The sequence below is a fragment of the Pleurodeles waltl genome, chromosome 1_2 (genome assembly GCF_031143425.1).
Source record: "Pleurodeles waltl isolate 20211129_DDA chromosome 1_2, aPleWal1.hap1.20221129, whole genome shotgun sequence".
In the NCBI taxonomy this organism is placed as follows: Eukaryota; Metazoa; Chordata; class Amphibia; order Caudata; family Salamandridae; genus Pleurodeles; species Pleurodeles waltl.
In genome coordinates, this window is record NC_090437.1 from 1,295,300,320 (window position 1) to 1,295,319,290 (window position 18,971).

The window sequence follows — 18,971 nt, forward strand, 5'->3', positions numbered from 1 at the left end:
AAGCCTCCCTCAGTGATGGAGCAGTGAATGGAGCCAGGAACAAAGACGGGGGGTGCAGTACTTAATTTGTAAATAAAAACGTGCCGGTGCCCAAAGCTCTCCTCTGAAACTGGCGACTGCTGCAATTAAATGCGCGAGCACTATACTGAGGCAGCGTAATCCTGAGCCCATCTCGGGCCTCTTTAATCCATTTACAGCCACTCCCCGCCCCTTCAGCTCACTCTTGCAGCTTTCTGCTTTCTCCCTTTGTGACGCTTTTTCGTTTTTCTCTTCCTCCGTCTTTCCCATATGTGTCTGTTGCTCACAGTAAATGCCTGATGCTGAAAAATAAGTGCCGGCCCTCAAAAATAAGTGCCGGCTCTCAAAAATAAGTGCTGGTGCCCGCACCGGAAACCACCGGCTCAAATTAAGCACTGAGAGTGTCACGGAATAAGTGATTAGCCACAGTTTTCAAGTGTGTGAAATTATAATGGAAGAGTAGACTGTGTTCGAAAGATCCGTCTCTGTTTCTTTTAAGCCAGTGCTTCCAAAACTGTGAGTGCGTCAAACTTTCGCAACCACCCAACTAGTGGACATGAGTTGGGATATTTATTTAATGTAATAAAGCAAAGGGTGGTAGCGCATTGTTATTTGCAGAACAAACACGTTCCATTGAAATGGTCACTGCATTTGCACGGACGAACAGTTTTATACATAAAACTATACTGCACACAAATGATAATGTGTGGAAATCGGGTTTCAGTGTACGTTTATTTATTATGCATCAAAAAGTAAAGGTTTCTGATCCTACTTTGATCTTTGTTTCCATCACACTTCAGGATTACAAAAAATGTGCTTCATTTTTCTTTCCTACCTGCTTAATGTACAGTACATTTCCAGGCATTTGCATTTTTTTATGTGTTAGGAAAAAATTACATCCTCGAGCTTCCATTTTACACTTCATGTCCCCCAGCAGGATTGTGACAAAGTTCACTTTATTAGGTGGAAGCCTAGCAAACAACACAGCTGTCTGGGTTGCTAACAACATCTTGGGTACATTTGGAAAGCTTCCTCGGGAATGCAAACCGCACCTTGCTTACCACTGGCTTTTTGGTTTGTAACTCACTGTTTGAAATGTGGTCTCTAGTTGGCAGTCGGTTTCCACCATGTCCAAGTAGGGACCCTCACTCTATTCAGGATAAGGGAGATACCCGCTCAGATAACCCCTGCTCACCCCCTTGGTAGCTTGGCACGAGCAGTCAGGCTTATCTCAGAAGCAATGTGTAAAGCATTTGCACATAACACACATAAGTGAAAACACTACAAAAGGACACCACACCAGTTTCAGAAAAATACCCAATATTTATCTATATAAAACAAGACTAAATACGATAAAAATCCAACATACAGTAATAAGAATATGAATTCTGCAAGATTTACTCAAAAATACAGTTCCTTGAAGTTGATAGCGCCCCCTGGGGCTATCATGCTGTCGTGATCAACAAAACCAACAGTTCAGGCTGGCCACGGCGTTGCGGGCCAGCTACGGTGTCGGGAAGACCCACAAACAGTACCTTGGATTTGCAGGGCACCATGATCCTCGCGGTGAACTCCGGAGAGTGGCTTCGCTGACGTCACGGTGTCGGTTCCGGAGTCAGTGCAGGAGTTGTCGGGCCCTTGAGCTCACACGAGTTGCAGATCGAATTCCAGGCTGATGAAGTCAGGTGCGCCGGCATGGATGGAGTCGGGACGATGCGATGTGCGCTGCCCACAGGTCACAGTGCAGGCAGCAGTTCGGTGACGGCATCCAGCGGCGTTGGTGAGACCAGGGCTATGGTGTGAAGCGGGGCGGTGCGACGTGTGGTGTCCACAGGTCACGGTGCAGGCAGCGTCGTCGTCGTTGCTGAAGCGCTGTCGTCGGTAGGCCCAAGCCAGCGGTGCGGGACGGAACGGTGCTTCGTGATCCTCATGAGTGGTGTCCACAGGCCACGGTGCAGCCAGGATGCCTGGTGACGACACAGGAGTTGATGGTGCTGGCGTCGGTGGACCGGGGCTGCGGTGCGGGACGGGACTGTGCTTCGTGTACCTCACGAGCGGTGTCCACAGGCCACAGTGCAAGCAGCGGCGCCATTGTCAGCAGGAGCGTCGTCGTCGGGGATGCCCAGGCTGCGGTGTGAGCAGGCAATGCCGGAGTGCGGGGCCCATAGGTCACGGTGCGAGCAGCGGCTCAGTGAAGTCGTCCGATGATGGCGTCAGGGAGACCAGGGTCGCGGTGCGAAGTGGGGCAATGCGACTCCGTGTGGCGTCGGCAGGTCATGGTGCAGGCCAGTGGCGTCGTTGGTGGCGGCGCAGTGGTTTCTCCTCTTGGACAGCACAAAACACACAGTTCCCAGTGCTGCAGATCGAGGAAACTGAAGTCTTTGGTGTCCCTGAGACTTCCAACAGGAGGCAAGCTCTACTCCAAGCCCTTGGAGAATTTTCTCAAGCAGGACACACAGCAAAGATAACCTTTTGCACTCTTTTCAGGCAGAAGCAGCAACTGCAGGCCAGTCCAGCAAAGCAACACAGCCAAGGGACACTACTCCTCCTTCAGCTCTTCAGCTCTTCTCCTGGGCAGAGATTCCTCTTGATTCCTGAAAGATTCTAAAAGTCTGTAGTTTTGGGTCTTCTTCTTATACCCAGTTCTGCCTTTGAAGTTGGCAAACTTTAAAGCAAAGTCTCAAGTGTCTGCAAGATCCTTCCTTGTCCAGGCCAGGCCCCAGACGCACACCAGGGGGTCAGAGACTGCATTGTGTGAGGACAGGCACAGCCCTTTTAGGTGTGAACGACCACTCCTCCCCCCTCTCTAGCTCAGATGGCTCATCAGGATATGCAGGCTACACCCCCCCCCCCTTTTGTGTCACTGTCTAGAGAGGTGCAAAACAGTCCAACTGTCAAACTGACCCAGACAGACAATCCACAAGCAGGCAGAGTCACAGAATGGTATAAGCAAGAAAATGCCTACTTTCTAAAAGTGGCATTTTCAAACAGACAATTTAAAAAACAACTTCACTAAAAGATTTATTTTTAAATTGTGAGTTCAGAGACCCTAAACTCCACATTTTTATCTGCTCTCAAAGGGAATCTGTGCTTTAAGGATATTTAAAGGCAGCCCCCATGTTAACCTATGCAAGAGATAGGCCTTACACAGTAAAAACCGAATTTGGCAGTATTTCACTGTTAGGACATACAAAACACACCAGTATATGTCCTACCTTAAACATACACTGCACCCTGCCTATGGGGTTTCCTAGGTCCTACATTAGGGGTGCCTTACATGTAGTAAAAGGGAAGACTTAGGCCTGGCAAGTGGGTACACTTGCCAAGTTGAATTGGCAGTTTAAAACTGCACACAGACACTGCAGTGGCAGGTCTGAGCCAAGTTTACAGGGCTACTAATGTGGGTGGCACAACCAGTGCTGCAGGCCCACTAGTAGCATTTGATTTACAGGCCCTGGGCACCTCTAGTGCACTTTACTAGGGACTTACCAGTAAATCAAATATGCCAATCATGGATAAACCAATCAACAGTACACTTTACACAGAGAGCATATGCACTTCAGCACTGGTTAGCAGTGGTAAAGTGCCTAGAGTCCTAAAGCCAACAAAAACAGGTCAGAAAAAATAGGAGAAAGGAGGCAAAAAGACTGGGAATGACCTTGCAAAAAGGGCCATTTCCAACACTCACATTTTCGTTCTTTCTATTTGCTGGCTTTATTTGTTTTAGGCTATCCAGCTTCAGTTTGTGCCTCCCCTTGCACAAACCTTATTTACAGTATCCTTCCTATTGCCCCCTTTCTTTAAGCAGCCCTTTAAATCTTGTTCTTATCTTATTACATTTGCTGTGCATTCAAAGACAGGGGTCAAATGTCAAGCTCTGTCTTCTGAGGGAGCTTGGTGTTTACGTTTCTTTCTCTGATTTCAAGTGAGAGGATTTATGTGGCACTCATCCTGGCTACTTGGGTTAATTCTGAAGTGTGGCCAAAAAATAAATACTTTAATACCATCAAAACAAATTAATAGACTAGATGATGCTATTTCAACTCATTATAGTTTGTGTGCTGTATACTTTTATCAGTAAAACTGTATGTTTGTGTAAATGTAATGGTCATTTCAATTGAAGATGTGTTGTCTGTAATGGCAATGTGCTACCACACCATGCATACTCCTCTTGATCCCACTCTACTCTACTCTGCACCATTCCATGCCACTGCACTCTACTCTGCACCACTCCACAACATGTCACTCCACTGTATGCCATTCCACACTGTGTCACTGCACTCTAATCTGCATCATTCCACTCTATGCCACTTCAGATCATGCCTCTCTACTATGCATCACTCTGCACCAATGCACTCTACTCCACTCTACTCTACTATGCACCACTGTACTCCTCACCACTCCACTCTATGTCATTCAATTCTACACCACTCCACTCTATAACACTCTACTCTGCAACCCTGCACTCTATGTCACTGCACTCTAGCCACTCTAGCCAGTGCACTCTACTGTGTACCACTCCACTCTATGCCAGTGCACTTTATGCCATCCACTCTATGACACTGCACTCTATACCACTGTACTCTATCATGCACCATTCCACTCTACTGTGCACCATTTCACTCTACTCTGAAACAATCTACTCTGCGACACTCCCCTTTACCCCACTGCAATATATTGTGCACCACTCCACTCTGTGCCACTCTACTTTACTCTGCACCACTCTACTGCATGCCACTGCATTCTACTCTAGCCACTGCCCCCTATGCCAGTGCACTTTACACCACTTTACTCTAAAACAATGCACTCCACACCACTGCACTGTATGCCAGTCTACTCTGCACCACTGCACTCTATGCCACTGTACTCTACATTGAACTCCACACTATTGTATTCTACATGAATGCATTCTCTGCCACTCTGTTCTAATCTGCACCACTGGACCCAACACCTATGCTCTCTATGCCACTCCACTCTGCACTACTCTACTCCACCGCACTCTAAGCCAGTGCACTCAATGCTAGTCCACTATACACCACTGCACTCTACGATAGTCTACTCTGCAACACTGCACTCTCTGCCACTGAACTCTATGCCACTCTACTCTATGCCACTGCACCTTAAGCCACTGCAGTCTAATCTGCACCACTCTACTCTATGCCACTTTATGCCAATGAACTCTACACCACTACCCTCTACACCACTCGACTCTGTACCACTACACTCTATCCTGCAGCACTCCACTCTGCACCATTCTACTCTATGCCATTGCACTATACACCAATCCACTCTAAGCCTCTCTATTCTACTCTTCATCACTACACTTTACAATATTACACTCTATGGCACTCTACTCTATGCCACTGCACTCTGTGCCACTCCATTCCACTCTGCACTATTTCACTCTACACCACTTCTCTCTATGCCACTGCACCTTACACCACTGCACTCTACATCAATGCACTGTAAACCACTTTACTAGAAAACAATACACTCTATGTCACTTCAGTAACACTATACTCTACAACACTGTTCTCTATGCCACTTCACTCTCTGCCACTGCACTCGATTCCACTGCTCTTTATGACACTTTACTCTGCACTACACTACTTTATGCCGCTGCACTCTACAGCAATGTTCTACACCACTGCACTCTAAGAGAATCTACTCTGCAACACTGCACTCTACCACACTTTACTCTGCAACTCTGCACTCTCCGCCACTGAACTCTGTGCCATTCTAATATGCACCACTCCACCCTGCACCACTCTACTCTATGCCACTGCACACTATGCCACTGAACCACTCTATTCTATGCAACTGCACTCTACGCCACTCTAATCTACTGTGCATCACTGCACTCTACTCCACTTCACTTTACACCTCTGTACTCTACTCTGCACCACTCTACTCTATGCCAAAGCACTCTACTTTACTATGTACTCTGCACCACTCCAGTCTAGGCCACTCAACTCCACTCTGCAGTACTCCACTTCACTCTGAAACAATCTGCTCTAAGCAACTGCACTCTATGCCACTCTACTCAATGCAGCACCTCTCTACAACACTCTGCTCTGCACCACTCTACTCTATGACACTATACTGTGCAAGACTGCACTCTTTGCCATTGAACTCTATGTCACTGCACTCTACACTGCTCAACACTATTGGGCTCTATGTCACTGCACTCTACGCTACTCTATTCTACTCTGTACCACTGAACTGTACACCACTGCATTCCACAGCACTCTACTCTGCAACACTCTACTGTACACCGCTGCACTCTGTGCCAATGCACTCTACACCATGCCCCTTTAAGACACTCTACTTGTCAAGACTGCACTCTCTGCCACTGAACTCTGTGCTACTCTGCACCACTGCACTCCACGCCACTGCACTATACTCTTCACCACTCATCTCTGCGCCAATGCACTCCACGCCACTACAGTCTATGCCACTCGCACTTTACGTGACTCTCTGCCACTGCACTCTATGCCACTCTACTTTACACTTCTACACTCTAGCATGTACCACTTTACTTTTGCATGCACCACTTCATTCTCCTATAAAACAATTAACTCTATGCCACTGCACTTTATGCCACTGCACTGTACACTGTGCCACTTCTCTCTACTATGCACCACAGTACTCTGCACCAGTCTACTTAAAACCAAGGCACTCTAAGCAACTGCACTCTGTGCACCTCTGTACTTTAGGCCACCTCCCTCTGGAACACTCTACTCCGCTCGACAGCAGTCCACTCTAGGATGCTCTATTTCATTAAACTCCACTCTATGGCACTCTACTTCACTCTTTGCCACTCCATGACACTGTCCCACTCTAAAATGCTGTATGCAACTACCTCTAGGCTACCCCATGCCACTTTACGAGATTCTATTCTATAACACACTAGTGCACTCTACTCCCCTACTTCATGCCACTCCAGTACTCAAATCTAAGCCTCTCCACTCTGACACTATGCCAGTCCACTTTATGGCACTCTACTCCAACCTATGCCATTCCACTCTACTGTACTATTCCACTCTGTGCCACTCCACTTTGCGACAATCGACTCTGCTCTACGCCACTCTACAATGTTCTACTTCACTCTACATAACACCATCTATACCACTCCATTCTACTATACTATGCCAGTCCACTTTATGACGCTCTAATCCAACCTATGCCATTCCACTCTACTGTACTATTCCACTCTGTGCCACTCCACTCTGCGACAATCAACCATGCTCTATGCCATCCTACAACGTTCTACTTCACTCTACATAACACCATCTATGCCACTCCACTCTGCTCTACATGACTCCACAACCCTCTTTGCCACTTCACTCTATGACACTCTACACCACTCAACTCTATGACACTCTGCTGTACTCCACTCTACGACACTCTACTGTCTCCATGACACTCCACAACAAAATGCCACTCCACTCTACACCACTCCATGCAACCACACTTCACTCCACACTACTCAGATCTACTCCACACCCCTCCACACCATTCCATAACACCACACTCTACTCCACAACACTCTACTTGCAGACACTCCTGTCCACACTACTCTCCTTTATGCCACTAACATTTAGCCAAACTGCCAAACTGGTGTACAATATGGCTAAAACATATTGACAAAGCCAATAGCTCTAGCATAGGTGAAACTTATTGGCTTTGCCAATGCTTGATTTTCTTTCTCTGACTGTAAAGTGAGAGGAGTTGGTAAACACCAGTCTCTTGTCAAAAACAAGCAGCAGACATTTGACCTCTGTCTTTAAGTGAAGAAGCGCAACAAATGTGGAACGATGAATACAGAATTTAAAGGCTTTTTTTATTTATTGGCTGGGCTTCGGCACCCAAAATTTAGGAAACACTGTTTTAAACAGATATGCTGTGGTGGATAACTGAGTAGTTTATATAGCACTACGAATCACGATATCATGAAATCTAGCTCAATGGCACTAAAGGCCTGATCTAGAGTTTGGCGGACGAGTTACTCCGTCACAAACCTAACCGATATCCTGTCTCCCACATTACGATGTCCATAGAATATAATAGACTCATAATACGGCGGATGGGACATCTGTCACGGTAGTGACGGTGAAACCCCATCCGCCAACTCTAAATCAGGCCCGAAGTTTTTCAGTCTTGGAAGGATGAGACTTTGAGTCGTCCTGCTGGCAGATAAAGTTGCCACTTCATGGTCTCCGTGCGGTACTTGGTTCACTAGGCTATCCTGCAGTTTCAGCAAGCAAGTGTGTGTCTCTGTGTATATGCACGTATGCATCATGGTCATTACATGAGATGCACAGCCAGGTCCTCCTCCAAGCAACTTGGAAGTGTTGGAAGAGGAGAGAGGACACGTCCTGAGGATGTAGTGTAGCAATATTCTGGATGATCAGCCATTTTGTGGATGTTTAGAGGGGTCAAGATGTGTGCAAGGCACATGTATATTGCTGCACGATGATGCAGGGATGATGCGGGGCTTGCAAGAGAACACACACACGATGCTGGTGTGGGAGTTGCCTCGAGGAGTCCACACACTGTTTATTTATCTCCTCTGGCTGAGCCTGGCCCAGGGTGCAATGCAGTCATTTAACAGTGTACTGACTGAGTGGTACACTACATCCCTTCCCAAGTTTTCTGATAAGTTGACCCCCGCTGTGCGTGAGATAGTGGGAGATAGAAACGAGATATAGAAAAGAAACAAAGTATCAGAAGTCCCCTTGCTTCAAGTCACACATGTAGTCTAATAATGGCTGGCTCGTAGCTGGGTTGGGCAGGAGATGGTATCTCTGGTTTCCCCCATTCATTCCTCCCAGCTCACCTAGTGTGTCAGCATCTGCACTTCCTGTTGGTTTATGTCTTCCGTTTTGCACTGGGGGTCTCTGTAGCATCCTTCGCCCTGGGATAGGACATCGCCAGGACCATCACAGCGGGATGTACCTTGGCCACATGCTCTGCCCAGTCATCTTCGGGAGCACCTTGGTGGGAAGCAGTGACAGAGTCAGTGGGCCATGTCTTTTTGAACCGAGACACATTCCGGACCACCTGCTCGCCCCTGTGGGTGGCAGTGATTACAGACCCTTGGATTTCTGTGACCTGCCAAGGATCTCTCTTGAAGGGTGTTCTGAATTTCCAACCAGCACCCAGGCTCCCACCCTAATGGTTGGGGTGATAGCACCTCGGTCTTTGCTGGCTCAATTGTTCATCTCCTTTCTTTTTTTCTGGGTCACCGCTGCATCCCAGGGAATGGACTGCCAGGCAGGTCTGGCCGGAATGCTGTCTCAGGTGAGTCTCCGAATCAAAAGCTCAATGTAAAAACACCCGGAGGTGCTGCTGGGATTCTGAACATACGCTCACAGAATGATTGCAGGTTACTTCCTCGGTCTATGCCGATGCGCATCACTTTCTTAAGGCTGTACATGAAGCGCTCTGCTTCCCCATTGGCCTAAGGCCACTTCAGTGTGATTTGTCTGCCTCCAAAACTAATCACATGTTCCTTAAATGTCTGTCCTTGAACTGGCGGGCCTTTATCTTCGTCTACACTTGGAAGCCAAACAGGGCAAAGACCTTTTCCATGGTCAGTTTTACTCTTGGGAATGCCATTGATGTGGTCAGCTCTACCACTGGGTACTTGGAGTGGTTGTCTATGATTACCGCGGTGGTCCCCCCATTGGGAAAACTCCTGAAGTCCATGCCCAGGTGGGTCCACGGGTGAGGGTGAAAGTCCTCAGTTATGATGGCCGCAGGCCTGGTTCTTCTGCCTGTCATCTGACAAGGATGGCACCACTTCAGCTTCTCCTCAACTGCTACATCCATCCCAGGGAACCAGACATGTGTCAGAGTTATGCTTTTGTCTTGGCCACTCCTTGGTTCCTCTAGTGAGCAAGGTTGACCACCCGGTCCCACAGGTTCCACTGAATCATGATGTGCTGGACTCGTAGCAGGAGCCCTTCTTCCGTGTAGCTCAACTTATCATGTACTCACCACAGTTGGGTCATTACTTGCTTGTCGACTGTGTCACATGACTCTGCATCATCTAGGAACTGTGCCCAGGTTTTGTGGCATAGCTCCAGCTCTGACTTTCATATGTTTGAGTCTTCAATAATGACAGATTGGATTTCCTCCTGTGCCATCACCATGGGACAGCCACACATTGCGACCATCTGTACAAAGTCTTTGACCCATTCGTCCTCTTTGCCCCCATGACTGCATTCCGGTGGGTGTCTGGACAGAAAGCTGACAGGATTCTGGGCACCTGGTCGGTCCTCGACGGCGGGTTGCGAGATGTGCCAGCAAACAAAGGGACAAGTGGGTTGTGATCAGGGGTAACCTTGAACTATCTCCCGTACAGACACAGGTGAAAATGCTAACACCCCCATTGGGCGACCAGTGCCATTAACTCAACTAGGCCGAATCTGATCTCGATATCCATTATAGTTCACCTGGTACACACGATGGGGACCCACTGCCAATGGCTCTTTTCCTGAAGGAGTCTGGCACTGAGGCCGACTGGGATATTGTCTACCATCAATGCTGTATTGTGTTTGGGTCAAAGAAGGCCAAGGTGGCATTACACAACAGGGCATCTTCCATACGCTGAAATGCATTGTTGGCTTGGTCGTTCTACTTCACTCTACTTTGGCTCTGGTAATGGCTCTTAAAGGTTCTGAAACTGTGACTGGGTTGGGAACAAAACACCCACCTTTGGTGGCCATTCCTAGAAAACTTCAGACCTCTGCAGCTTTGCGTGGGACCAGTGAGTTCTAGATGCCATCCACTTTTTGTTGGGTCGACTCGCAGGGCTTCTCTGTAGAAAATAAAGGCAAAGAATTCTATTGAAGTCTCAATGGGAGAGCACTTCCAGTGTTAAGCTACGACTCACTAGCCAGGTCAACTTGGACCAGAGTCTCTGTTGGTTTCTACCAGCGTTGTGGAGTTTCATCGTTGTGGAGTTTCATAGTTTGCATACAGCATCCACCATCTCCTCCACATGCTTTGCCTCCCCTGAACTGAATGGAACTGCTCCTTTCACAGGCAGTTCCATCTCTTTCACTCTGCTGTTGGAGAACTCTTGTGACTGCGCTAGGATAAGAATGTCGCCTAACTTTATACCGGGTTGACAGAGGATTCATTGGTGTTAGGTGCAGTGGTTCTTAACCTTTTGACTTCTGTGGATCCCCACTGAATCATTACTGGAATGTGAGGACCGAGCCATCATTGGAAGCCAGGAACCTCCGGCCTAAGCAATTTCTATGAGTTGAACCTCATAACAATATACAAAAATACAGAAACAAGAATGCACTAAACAAATCCTGTTCAATGTTGCTTCAATATATACCTTAGTAATTTTAATGTACTCATTTTAATTTTATTTAATTTGATAAAACATGTTCTGGACCACCTGTGCAAGCCTTGCGGACACCAAGGAGTCTGTGGACCACAGGTTAAGAACCACTGGTTTAGTGGATGAATGAAACCCTTGAATGATTTGGGGCCAAACTCCTTTGGTCTGATCATAATCTAAGCGTGTCCCGACTAGCACTCTCAGTCTAGCGTGGAAGCCACTGATTGCCTCATCCTCTCATTGCTGAGCCTGGCGCAGTTTGAAACTTTCAAAGTCGGGGTTCAGTTGCGGATCAATATATGCATGTAGGGCCTCTACCACCGCCTCATATTCTGCTTCAGTACCTTTTGACAGGAGCTTTTCGAACAGCTGATATATCGCTTCACCCCCAAAGTGTAGTAGGAGCAACGGCTCCACTGTGCCATCCATTCCACGTGTGGCTCGAAAGTAGTTATTCAGTCTGCCAATCTACATCTACTGTGGGGTGGGGATCTTCAGATCAATGGGGGCACTGAATGGCAGCAAGGCGGTAATGAAAGCATGTGTCCTCGGAGCAGGCATGTGTGGGAGAGCCAGGGCCTGGTGCTGCAGGGGATCGTCTGCCATTGTGTCACATCTGGGACTGTCAGCCACTTATTAGAGTCCAGTTGTACCACTTCCTCACCAGGGAGGGATCACAAGGGGGCCCAGGGCTAGTGCTGTTGTGTGCCTTCTCTCTCTGCTCGGAGATCTCTGCAATGGGACCTGTGACAGGGCCACTCCCTGCCGAGCTGGGCAGATCCTCAATCAGCATGGCATGTGAAGAGAATGGCCATGCCTGCTGTGCTGCAACAGCCAGGAGGTGGCAAATGCAAAAAGAACAGATGATGGACGGAATACTGAACTATGTCAAACATTCACCCCAGTCACAGATCTGGGTCTAAATCCATTGTTGTTTTGCTTGCCATGCCATTCCAATTTGGAACCCAGCCATATGCAAATCAGTCTGGACCCTGCTCCCCATGGGAACAGTCCAGCCTGAACTGCCAGGCCAGGTCCTCCCTAGAGTGGAAACAAGCATCCTGGGACCGGTTTTGGGGTATCACCCCTCATCAGCCAGACAACTTGAACTCGGTCGCATAGCGAGCACAAGACACTTAGGGTGCCCTGCAAGCAGATCCTGAATGAATGTGGCTACACGTGGTGGCATCAATCCTGCATGCTTCAGGTTTTACTGCTGTCTTTGTTGCCAGTTCAAATTGCTCCTCTAGGCCGCGCAGGGCTGGGGCAGGGCCTGAGAGAGAACGCATATACACACGATACCTGGTTTGGAAGTGGCTTTGAGCGGTCCACACCCGCACTTCGAAGCCTGTGGTGCAATCATCTTACGGCGTGCTGGTCGAGTGGTCTAGTACAGCACGCAATGTTGTAGTCACACTAATAATTCACCTATCAGTATCTGATCTGTCAATCATTTTTTAATCACAGTATGACCCAACTGCCCTGGAAGTGGTCACAAATTAGAAACATGGCGCTTTACATTGAAGGGTGCAGTGTTCATATCAAATTCCATATGGGTTAAATAAGGTCCAGGGTTCCGGACGGCACTCCTTTTGGTGAGTGCGGCATATGTTTAAGCTGGTTGCACGACTGTCACCGATCATCCATGGTAGCTTCAAACTGGTTTTGGCCAAGGTCATGCTCAAATAATATATGAGGCCCACCTATAATTTCTTTGATGGCTACTTTTACCATTCAGAAACTTACAGGACTAGATATCAATGGCAGACAAGGTTACTGGGTCTGTAAAGGCATTCATTGAAAGTGGCCCAGTATTCAAGGAGTTAATACGACCCTTGGTAACTACTAATACTGCAGGATATAGTATTTCCCTGGTGCAGCCTTAAAACCCTATTATAAGTTCCTCATATAGGATGGGGTAGATATAGTAATACCACACATTTTCCTCTTGCTGATCTGCAAAACTAGGACTCTTGTTGCCCTCCCCCTTGCATAAATTCACCAGGTATTTGCTGAAGAAATTTGGGAATTTATGATGGGGAAAACATGTAAAATGTGCTCACATCTTCTAATCCCGAACCATGTTTGCACCCAAGTCAATTAGTGCTACTCTCAGAATGAGGCCTCTACTCAGACTCTTGTGTCTTGCCCATGGGCTTTTGAGTCTATCCAAATATTTCCCTCTGTTTTGGTGAGGAAGAACTACCTTAAGTTACTTCCAGGGCTCCGACTATTACGGTTTAGTATACACTTGTTCTAGAACCACATATCTGCTGGAGTATGCTCATTTCCTCGACTTTGTTTATACCCCATGACATATAACGTCTTCATTTCTTTTCTCTCTTCTACAGTATGCAGGTTCAACAAGGATCTCTCAAAGCCAAGTACTCATCAGCCTTCCTTTCAGCATTTGTATTACATGTACTGTGGTCTGGTGCTTACAGTTACAGCTAGTGGTGGACACCTCATTAGTGTTGTGGTTGAAGACTTTTCTTGCTGCCTCTTGAAGTGATGTTTGTGTGGCTCCCTGGTGGACATCTGTGACCATCAGAGCTGGTCTTTGAGAGGATGTAAATTAGGGTGCAGATGCCTCATTGCCAGCTTACATCGAATTCCAGGATGTAGGATGCATTTAGAGAACACCCTTTTAGAGGTTTTCATTACAACATGGAACAGGGCAGGCCAATACATACACCATCGCTTTAATATTACAATAGCAGCGCATGTACCAGAGGTTACAGTACAATCACAATTATGGGTATTCAATATCTGCTTATTATACCACAATGCAAATTTCAGTAAACATGGCATGTTGATTCTATTTTATTCAAATCAATACTTCAGCCTTGCTGAAACAGATGCCATGTGTTTACTTCCACAAGAGCCACTGCTCAGTTTTCTAAACTATGGGTCTCATTTACAAAGTTTTGATGCAGGGCAGCGTCGCAGTCCTTTTTGCTGCACTGCCCTGCGTCAAAACAAAAGGGCAGGAATATGCCGTAGCTACATGGTTCAAGGGTGCCTGAGTTGCGGGGATGATTGTTTTAGTCCAGAAGGGACATCTTGCTGCACAAAAACAATCACAAGAGACGTTTTCTTCCTTCGATGTGCGCTGCAGAATACAACACAAAACGGGGAAAAATAATGTTATTTCTTCCCATTGCGCCACTGAAATGCCAAAAATGACTCCATTATGCCACATTGCATAACTAAGGATTTGTTCGGGTTAAAGTCTTTTGGCAAGAGCACGGAAACTAGGTCAAGGAATAGAACACTAGTAGCATGTTTTCACCATAAGTGGTTTTATACCACTGACAAAATGAACATCCAGCATATTGGGTTAAAAATGCATAATTTTGTGTAATTGTTTGAACAATTGTTGTAATTTCTGGAAAGAAAGTGACACACTTTTTACCAAGGTCTAGACAAAATGTCCTCAGTTCAAAGTTCCTTCTATTTTCAGTTCTGGTATATTGAGGGTGATTAGACATTCTCTTTTGCTTCCAATTCTTGGTGTTCTGTGATCGCAGAGAAAGTGCACTGTCCTACCTCTCTGTACTTAGGTATGGTGCAGGGCTGATCACTTTAAGGTAAATATTTGTAGGTGGCTGGAGTGGAAACCAAGTGCTTCAACCTCTGTTTACCTGGGTCAGTATTCGATCTCTCTGGCAGCTGGAAGTGGACACCTCTGTTCCTAACATGCCTTCTCTAGATTGTGCACCATCCTAAAGGCACCTCAGCATGTGCACAAACCAACACGGGTACTGCACCTTGTGCCCTGCACCTTGAGAAGCACTGCAGTGTGTGCTCCCTACCAGAGGCACTGCACATTGCTGGAAATCTGCAGCATGTGCAACACCTTCAGCCACAGGCTTTTCTGCCCCCTTCCATGTTGCAACATGTTGAACTTGGCCTTCTCTGGAAGGTCTCCTCCAATTATTTTTTGCCTTCACCTCTTCTATTTTCCTGAATTAGATTTTGTTGGCCTTACAACTCTGTTCACTTTACCACTGCTGACTAGCACTTAAGTGCGGGTGCTAACTCTAAACATGGTAAAATTGGCTCATTCCCAATTGGCATATTTAATTTACATATAAGTGCCTAGTAATATAGTATACCATATATCCTGGGCTGGTAAATTAAATGCTACTAGTGGGCCTGAAGCACTGATTGTGCCAACCATTTCTGTAGCACCTTAAACATGTCACAGGCCTGCAATTGCACCCTGTTGTCAGAATAGCTCCCTCGCTTAGCCTTAACCTCCCCTTTTATAACATATAAGTTGACCCTAAAGTAGGCCCTTCACAGCCCACAGGGCATGGTGCTTTGTAATTAAAAAGTTGTACATGTACTTTTACGTTTTATATGTCCTGGTACTGAAAAAGCAACACATTTGTTTTTCTCTACTGTGAGGCCTACCTCTCCCATATGATACCATTGAGTTACCTTATTACATTTAATAAGTGATGACATTCGATTGGGATCACATAGGAGAGTTATGTTTGGTGTCTGAGAAATTGTAATTTAAAATCCTGTTTAATGGTTAAGTTGGATTGTAAGTCACAATTTTGAAAATGCCACTTTTAGAAAGTTGACATTTTTCTGTCCTAACCATTTGGTGCCTCTGGCCTGTTCCTGGGGCACATGACTGGATTGTAGTTGGCATTTGGATATTCCTCTCAGTCAGCCACACAATAGAGGGATTGGGTATGCCTAGATGGGCCATCTCAGATAGAGTGGTGGGACGCAGCGGGCACAGCCCCTCTTCCACTTCAATAGGCTGTGCCCTGTCCTCATATTAAGATCGTCACACTAGTTTATTGTGCCTGCAACAGACTGAGACCAAAGCAGGGAGGCAGGAATTTCCAAACACTTCTGAAAGGAGAACCTTCAGAAACTTCTCCTACTTCAGAGGAGGCAAAATAGAACCCACGTATCCACTCTTCAGTTCACTTTGTGGACCTGTGGAAAGACTTCTGCTTCTGCGGCCTGCTGTGTTCTTTAGAAGACTGCTTTGCTGCACCAAGAAGGGCTGCTCTGCGGCCTGAATCCTGTCCTGAGTCCCCAGAAGTCTACACTTCTGCTTGTGACTTGCACTTCTACTTGTGACTTGCACTTCTACTTGAACCCAGGACTACCAGAGTGGCTCCAAGGGCTAGTTGGCTGACCTCCTGACCAGAAATGGCTTCACCACATTGAATTAACCACAATTGAGGGAAATAGAGAGGGTCCGGCACACATTCTCCACAATTCATACCCATATGTAGTATGCTGTTCTCCTGTATGGCCAAAGTACAAATTTAAACTCTGGTCCACTAATTTTCTCCAGATATCTGGGATCCTTATTTTAAGGATGAAATAGCCCTCACCCACCTGGGTGGCATGCTTCATCAATGGGCCTGCCCCTCGCTGGGTGGGTGCTGCAGTTCCCAGAGATGTTTTCCTCTGCCCTGGCCCTGTGTTTGCCAGAGCTCAGGTCAACGCCCTGATGATAGGCGTGTATGATAGGTAGATTGGGTACTAAAGTGGATTACATTTGACAACGGGTACTCCCTTCACAATTTTTATTCATGGCGAACGACCGTGTCAAGATTAAAAACAAAACTGAACCAAGAAAGGCAGTAATGAGTCTTTTAAAAAGATAATACGAATATGAATGTAATATCTAACATGCCATCAAAGTTTGGTGCACCCCAAAATTCTTGTATGTGACAAAAACATACAACATGCAGCACATGTGTGAGGGATCCCCAAAAGGATACTTGTTCAAAATGAATCAGGTGTACTATACCCACCAGAATTAAAACCACATATAGCATAAGGCCGCAAAGAAACATATTAATAGTGAAGGCCCATGGGGAAACTCGGTGCAATGATAAGTTTTACTTACTACAGTTACGTTCCTGCAAAGTAGCACACTTTAGCTCCCAAAGGTCTTTTAAATGGTTATTATATTGATGCTGTATTTTGCTTTGCATTGGGTAATAAAGTGAATGTGGAATATTTTAATAAATAAGAGTCGAAGTGAGCAGGGATCATGCAAGCAAGAAGCAGATGAAAACCAGACCTGGTCACCAAGGGTGCAGACGACAGGAGCAGGCCTGGGAGGTTGGCCAGCTGCAGTTGTCATATTATCCTTGGAACTTTCTCAATTATTACAATATTATGAAGTGAGAATTTATTCCACAAAATCTGCAAGAAATATGTTTTAAGGAGGAAGGACATCTAAAAGGACATGTGGAAGGTGACTTTGCAAACAAGACAATTGTGAATCTGCAGTGGGTGAATGGACATCGTTATTAATGCAAAAGTTGGCCATATGTATCTTTTGATGGTGATGGAAAAACAGTGGAGACATTCCCAGTCGTATCAGTCACCGAGAGTAGTCATCCGGGTGCCTCATTAGGATCTCTTGAAATACTGTGTCATACGGTGCTGGGAGATTCAGGAAGATCAAGGTCTGCCAGAGGTGCATCACCATTGTTCTTTAAATTTACCTGTTATCATTGATGCACTAGTACATGTATGCATAGAAACATGAATTGAATTGCACAAGATCACACACATACTGTGGTTGTGTCACTGCAAGAGATTCCACACCCCACGTTTCACTTGTTATAATGCCCCAGCTGTCAGAAGGGCCCATCTCGGTCTGCACCTTCAGTTTTCTGCATATTGGGTTGGCATTTTTTTTCATGAAAATTTGTAGGAAAAAAAAAAAAAAGCTGGAAAACATGTTGAATGCGTGGAATCTTGTTTATCTTGGGGATTTGCATTTGTTGAACAACTTTGGGAAAAGATGTGTTAGACCTGTTAGCTTTAGGGTGGTCTTCACCCAAACCTTTTGCCTTCTTTCTCATTTTTTGCTGTTCTCGTTTCTGTTGGCCTTAGGATGCTGCACACTTTACCTCTGCTGACTGCTAAAGTGCATGTGCTGACTGCTTAAAACACAGTAACACTGGCTTATCAAATGTGGATTCAATAGCACATGCCCGCTACATTTATCAGATCATGCAGCTGTTAAGCTGTATCTTTCCTTCACTGCGCAAGTTCCTAGGTTCCGAGGCACAATAAGTCGTTTATTATTACTGGATGACCTGATTATTGAGACACTAAGAAAGGACACAATAGACTTTTTTTAAGTGAATCAGGGATCTGCTAGTTTGCAAATAGTCTGGGATGCATATAAAGCCTATATAAGGGGGAGGCTGATCAATTTGGCCATATTTAAGCGCAGGGAGGAGAGAGAGAAAATACATAGTGTTGAGACCAGTATAGCGATGCTGCAGGACTCTATACAAGCCGCACAGGGAATGGGGGATGGGGATCAATTAAGGTCACTTGAACGACAGCATGAGGAAGCCCATTCAAAACTAGAGTATTTATTGGAAGTCCGAGAAAGAAAGAAATGGGAAGCTAGTCAGTATGCGCATTATGAGTACGGGGAAGGATGCAGTAAGTTACTGGCTTGGAAGGTAAAATCTGACCATTCAAAGAAACATATTGCGTCAATTAGGTCTAACATTACTGGTCAGATTTGTGTAGAAGGTACAGAAATAGAAGCTGCATTTGTTTCCTTCTTCCAAGATTT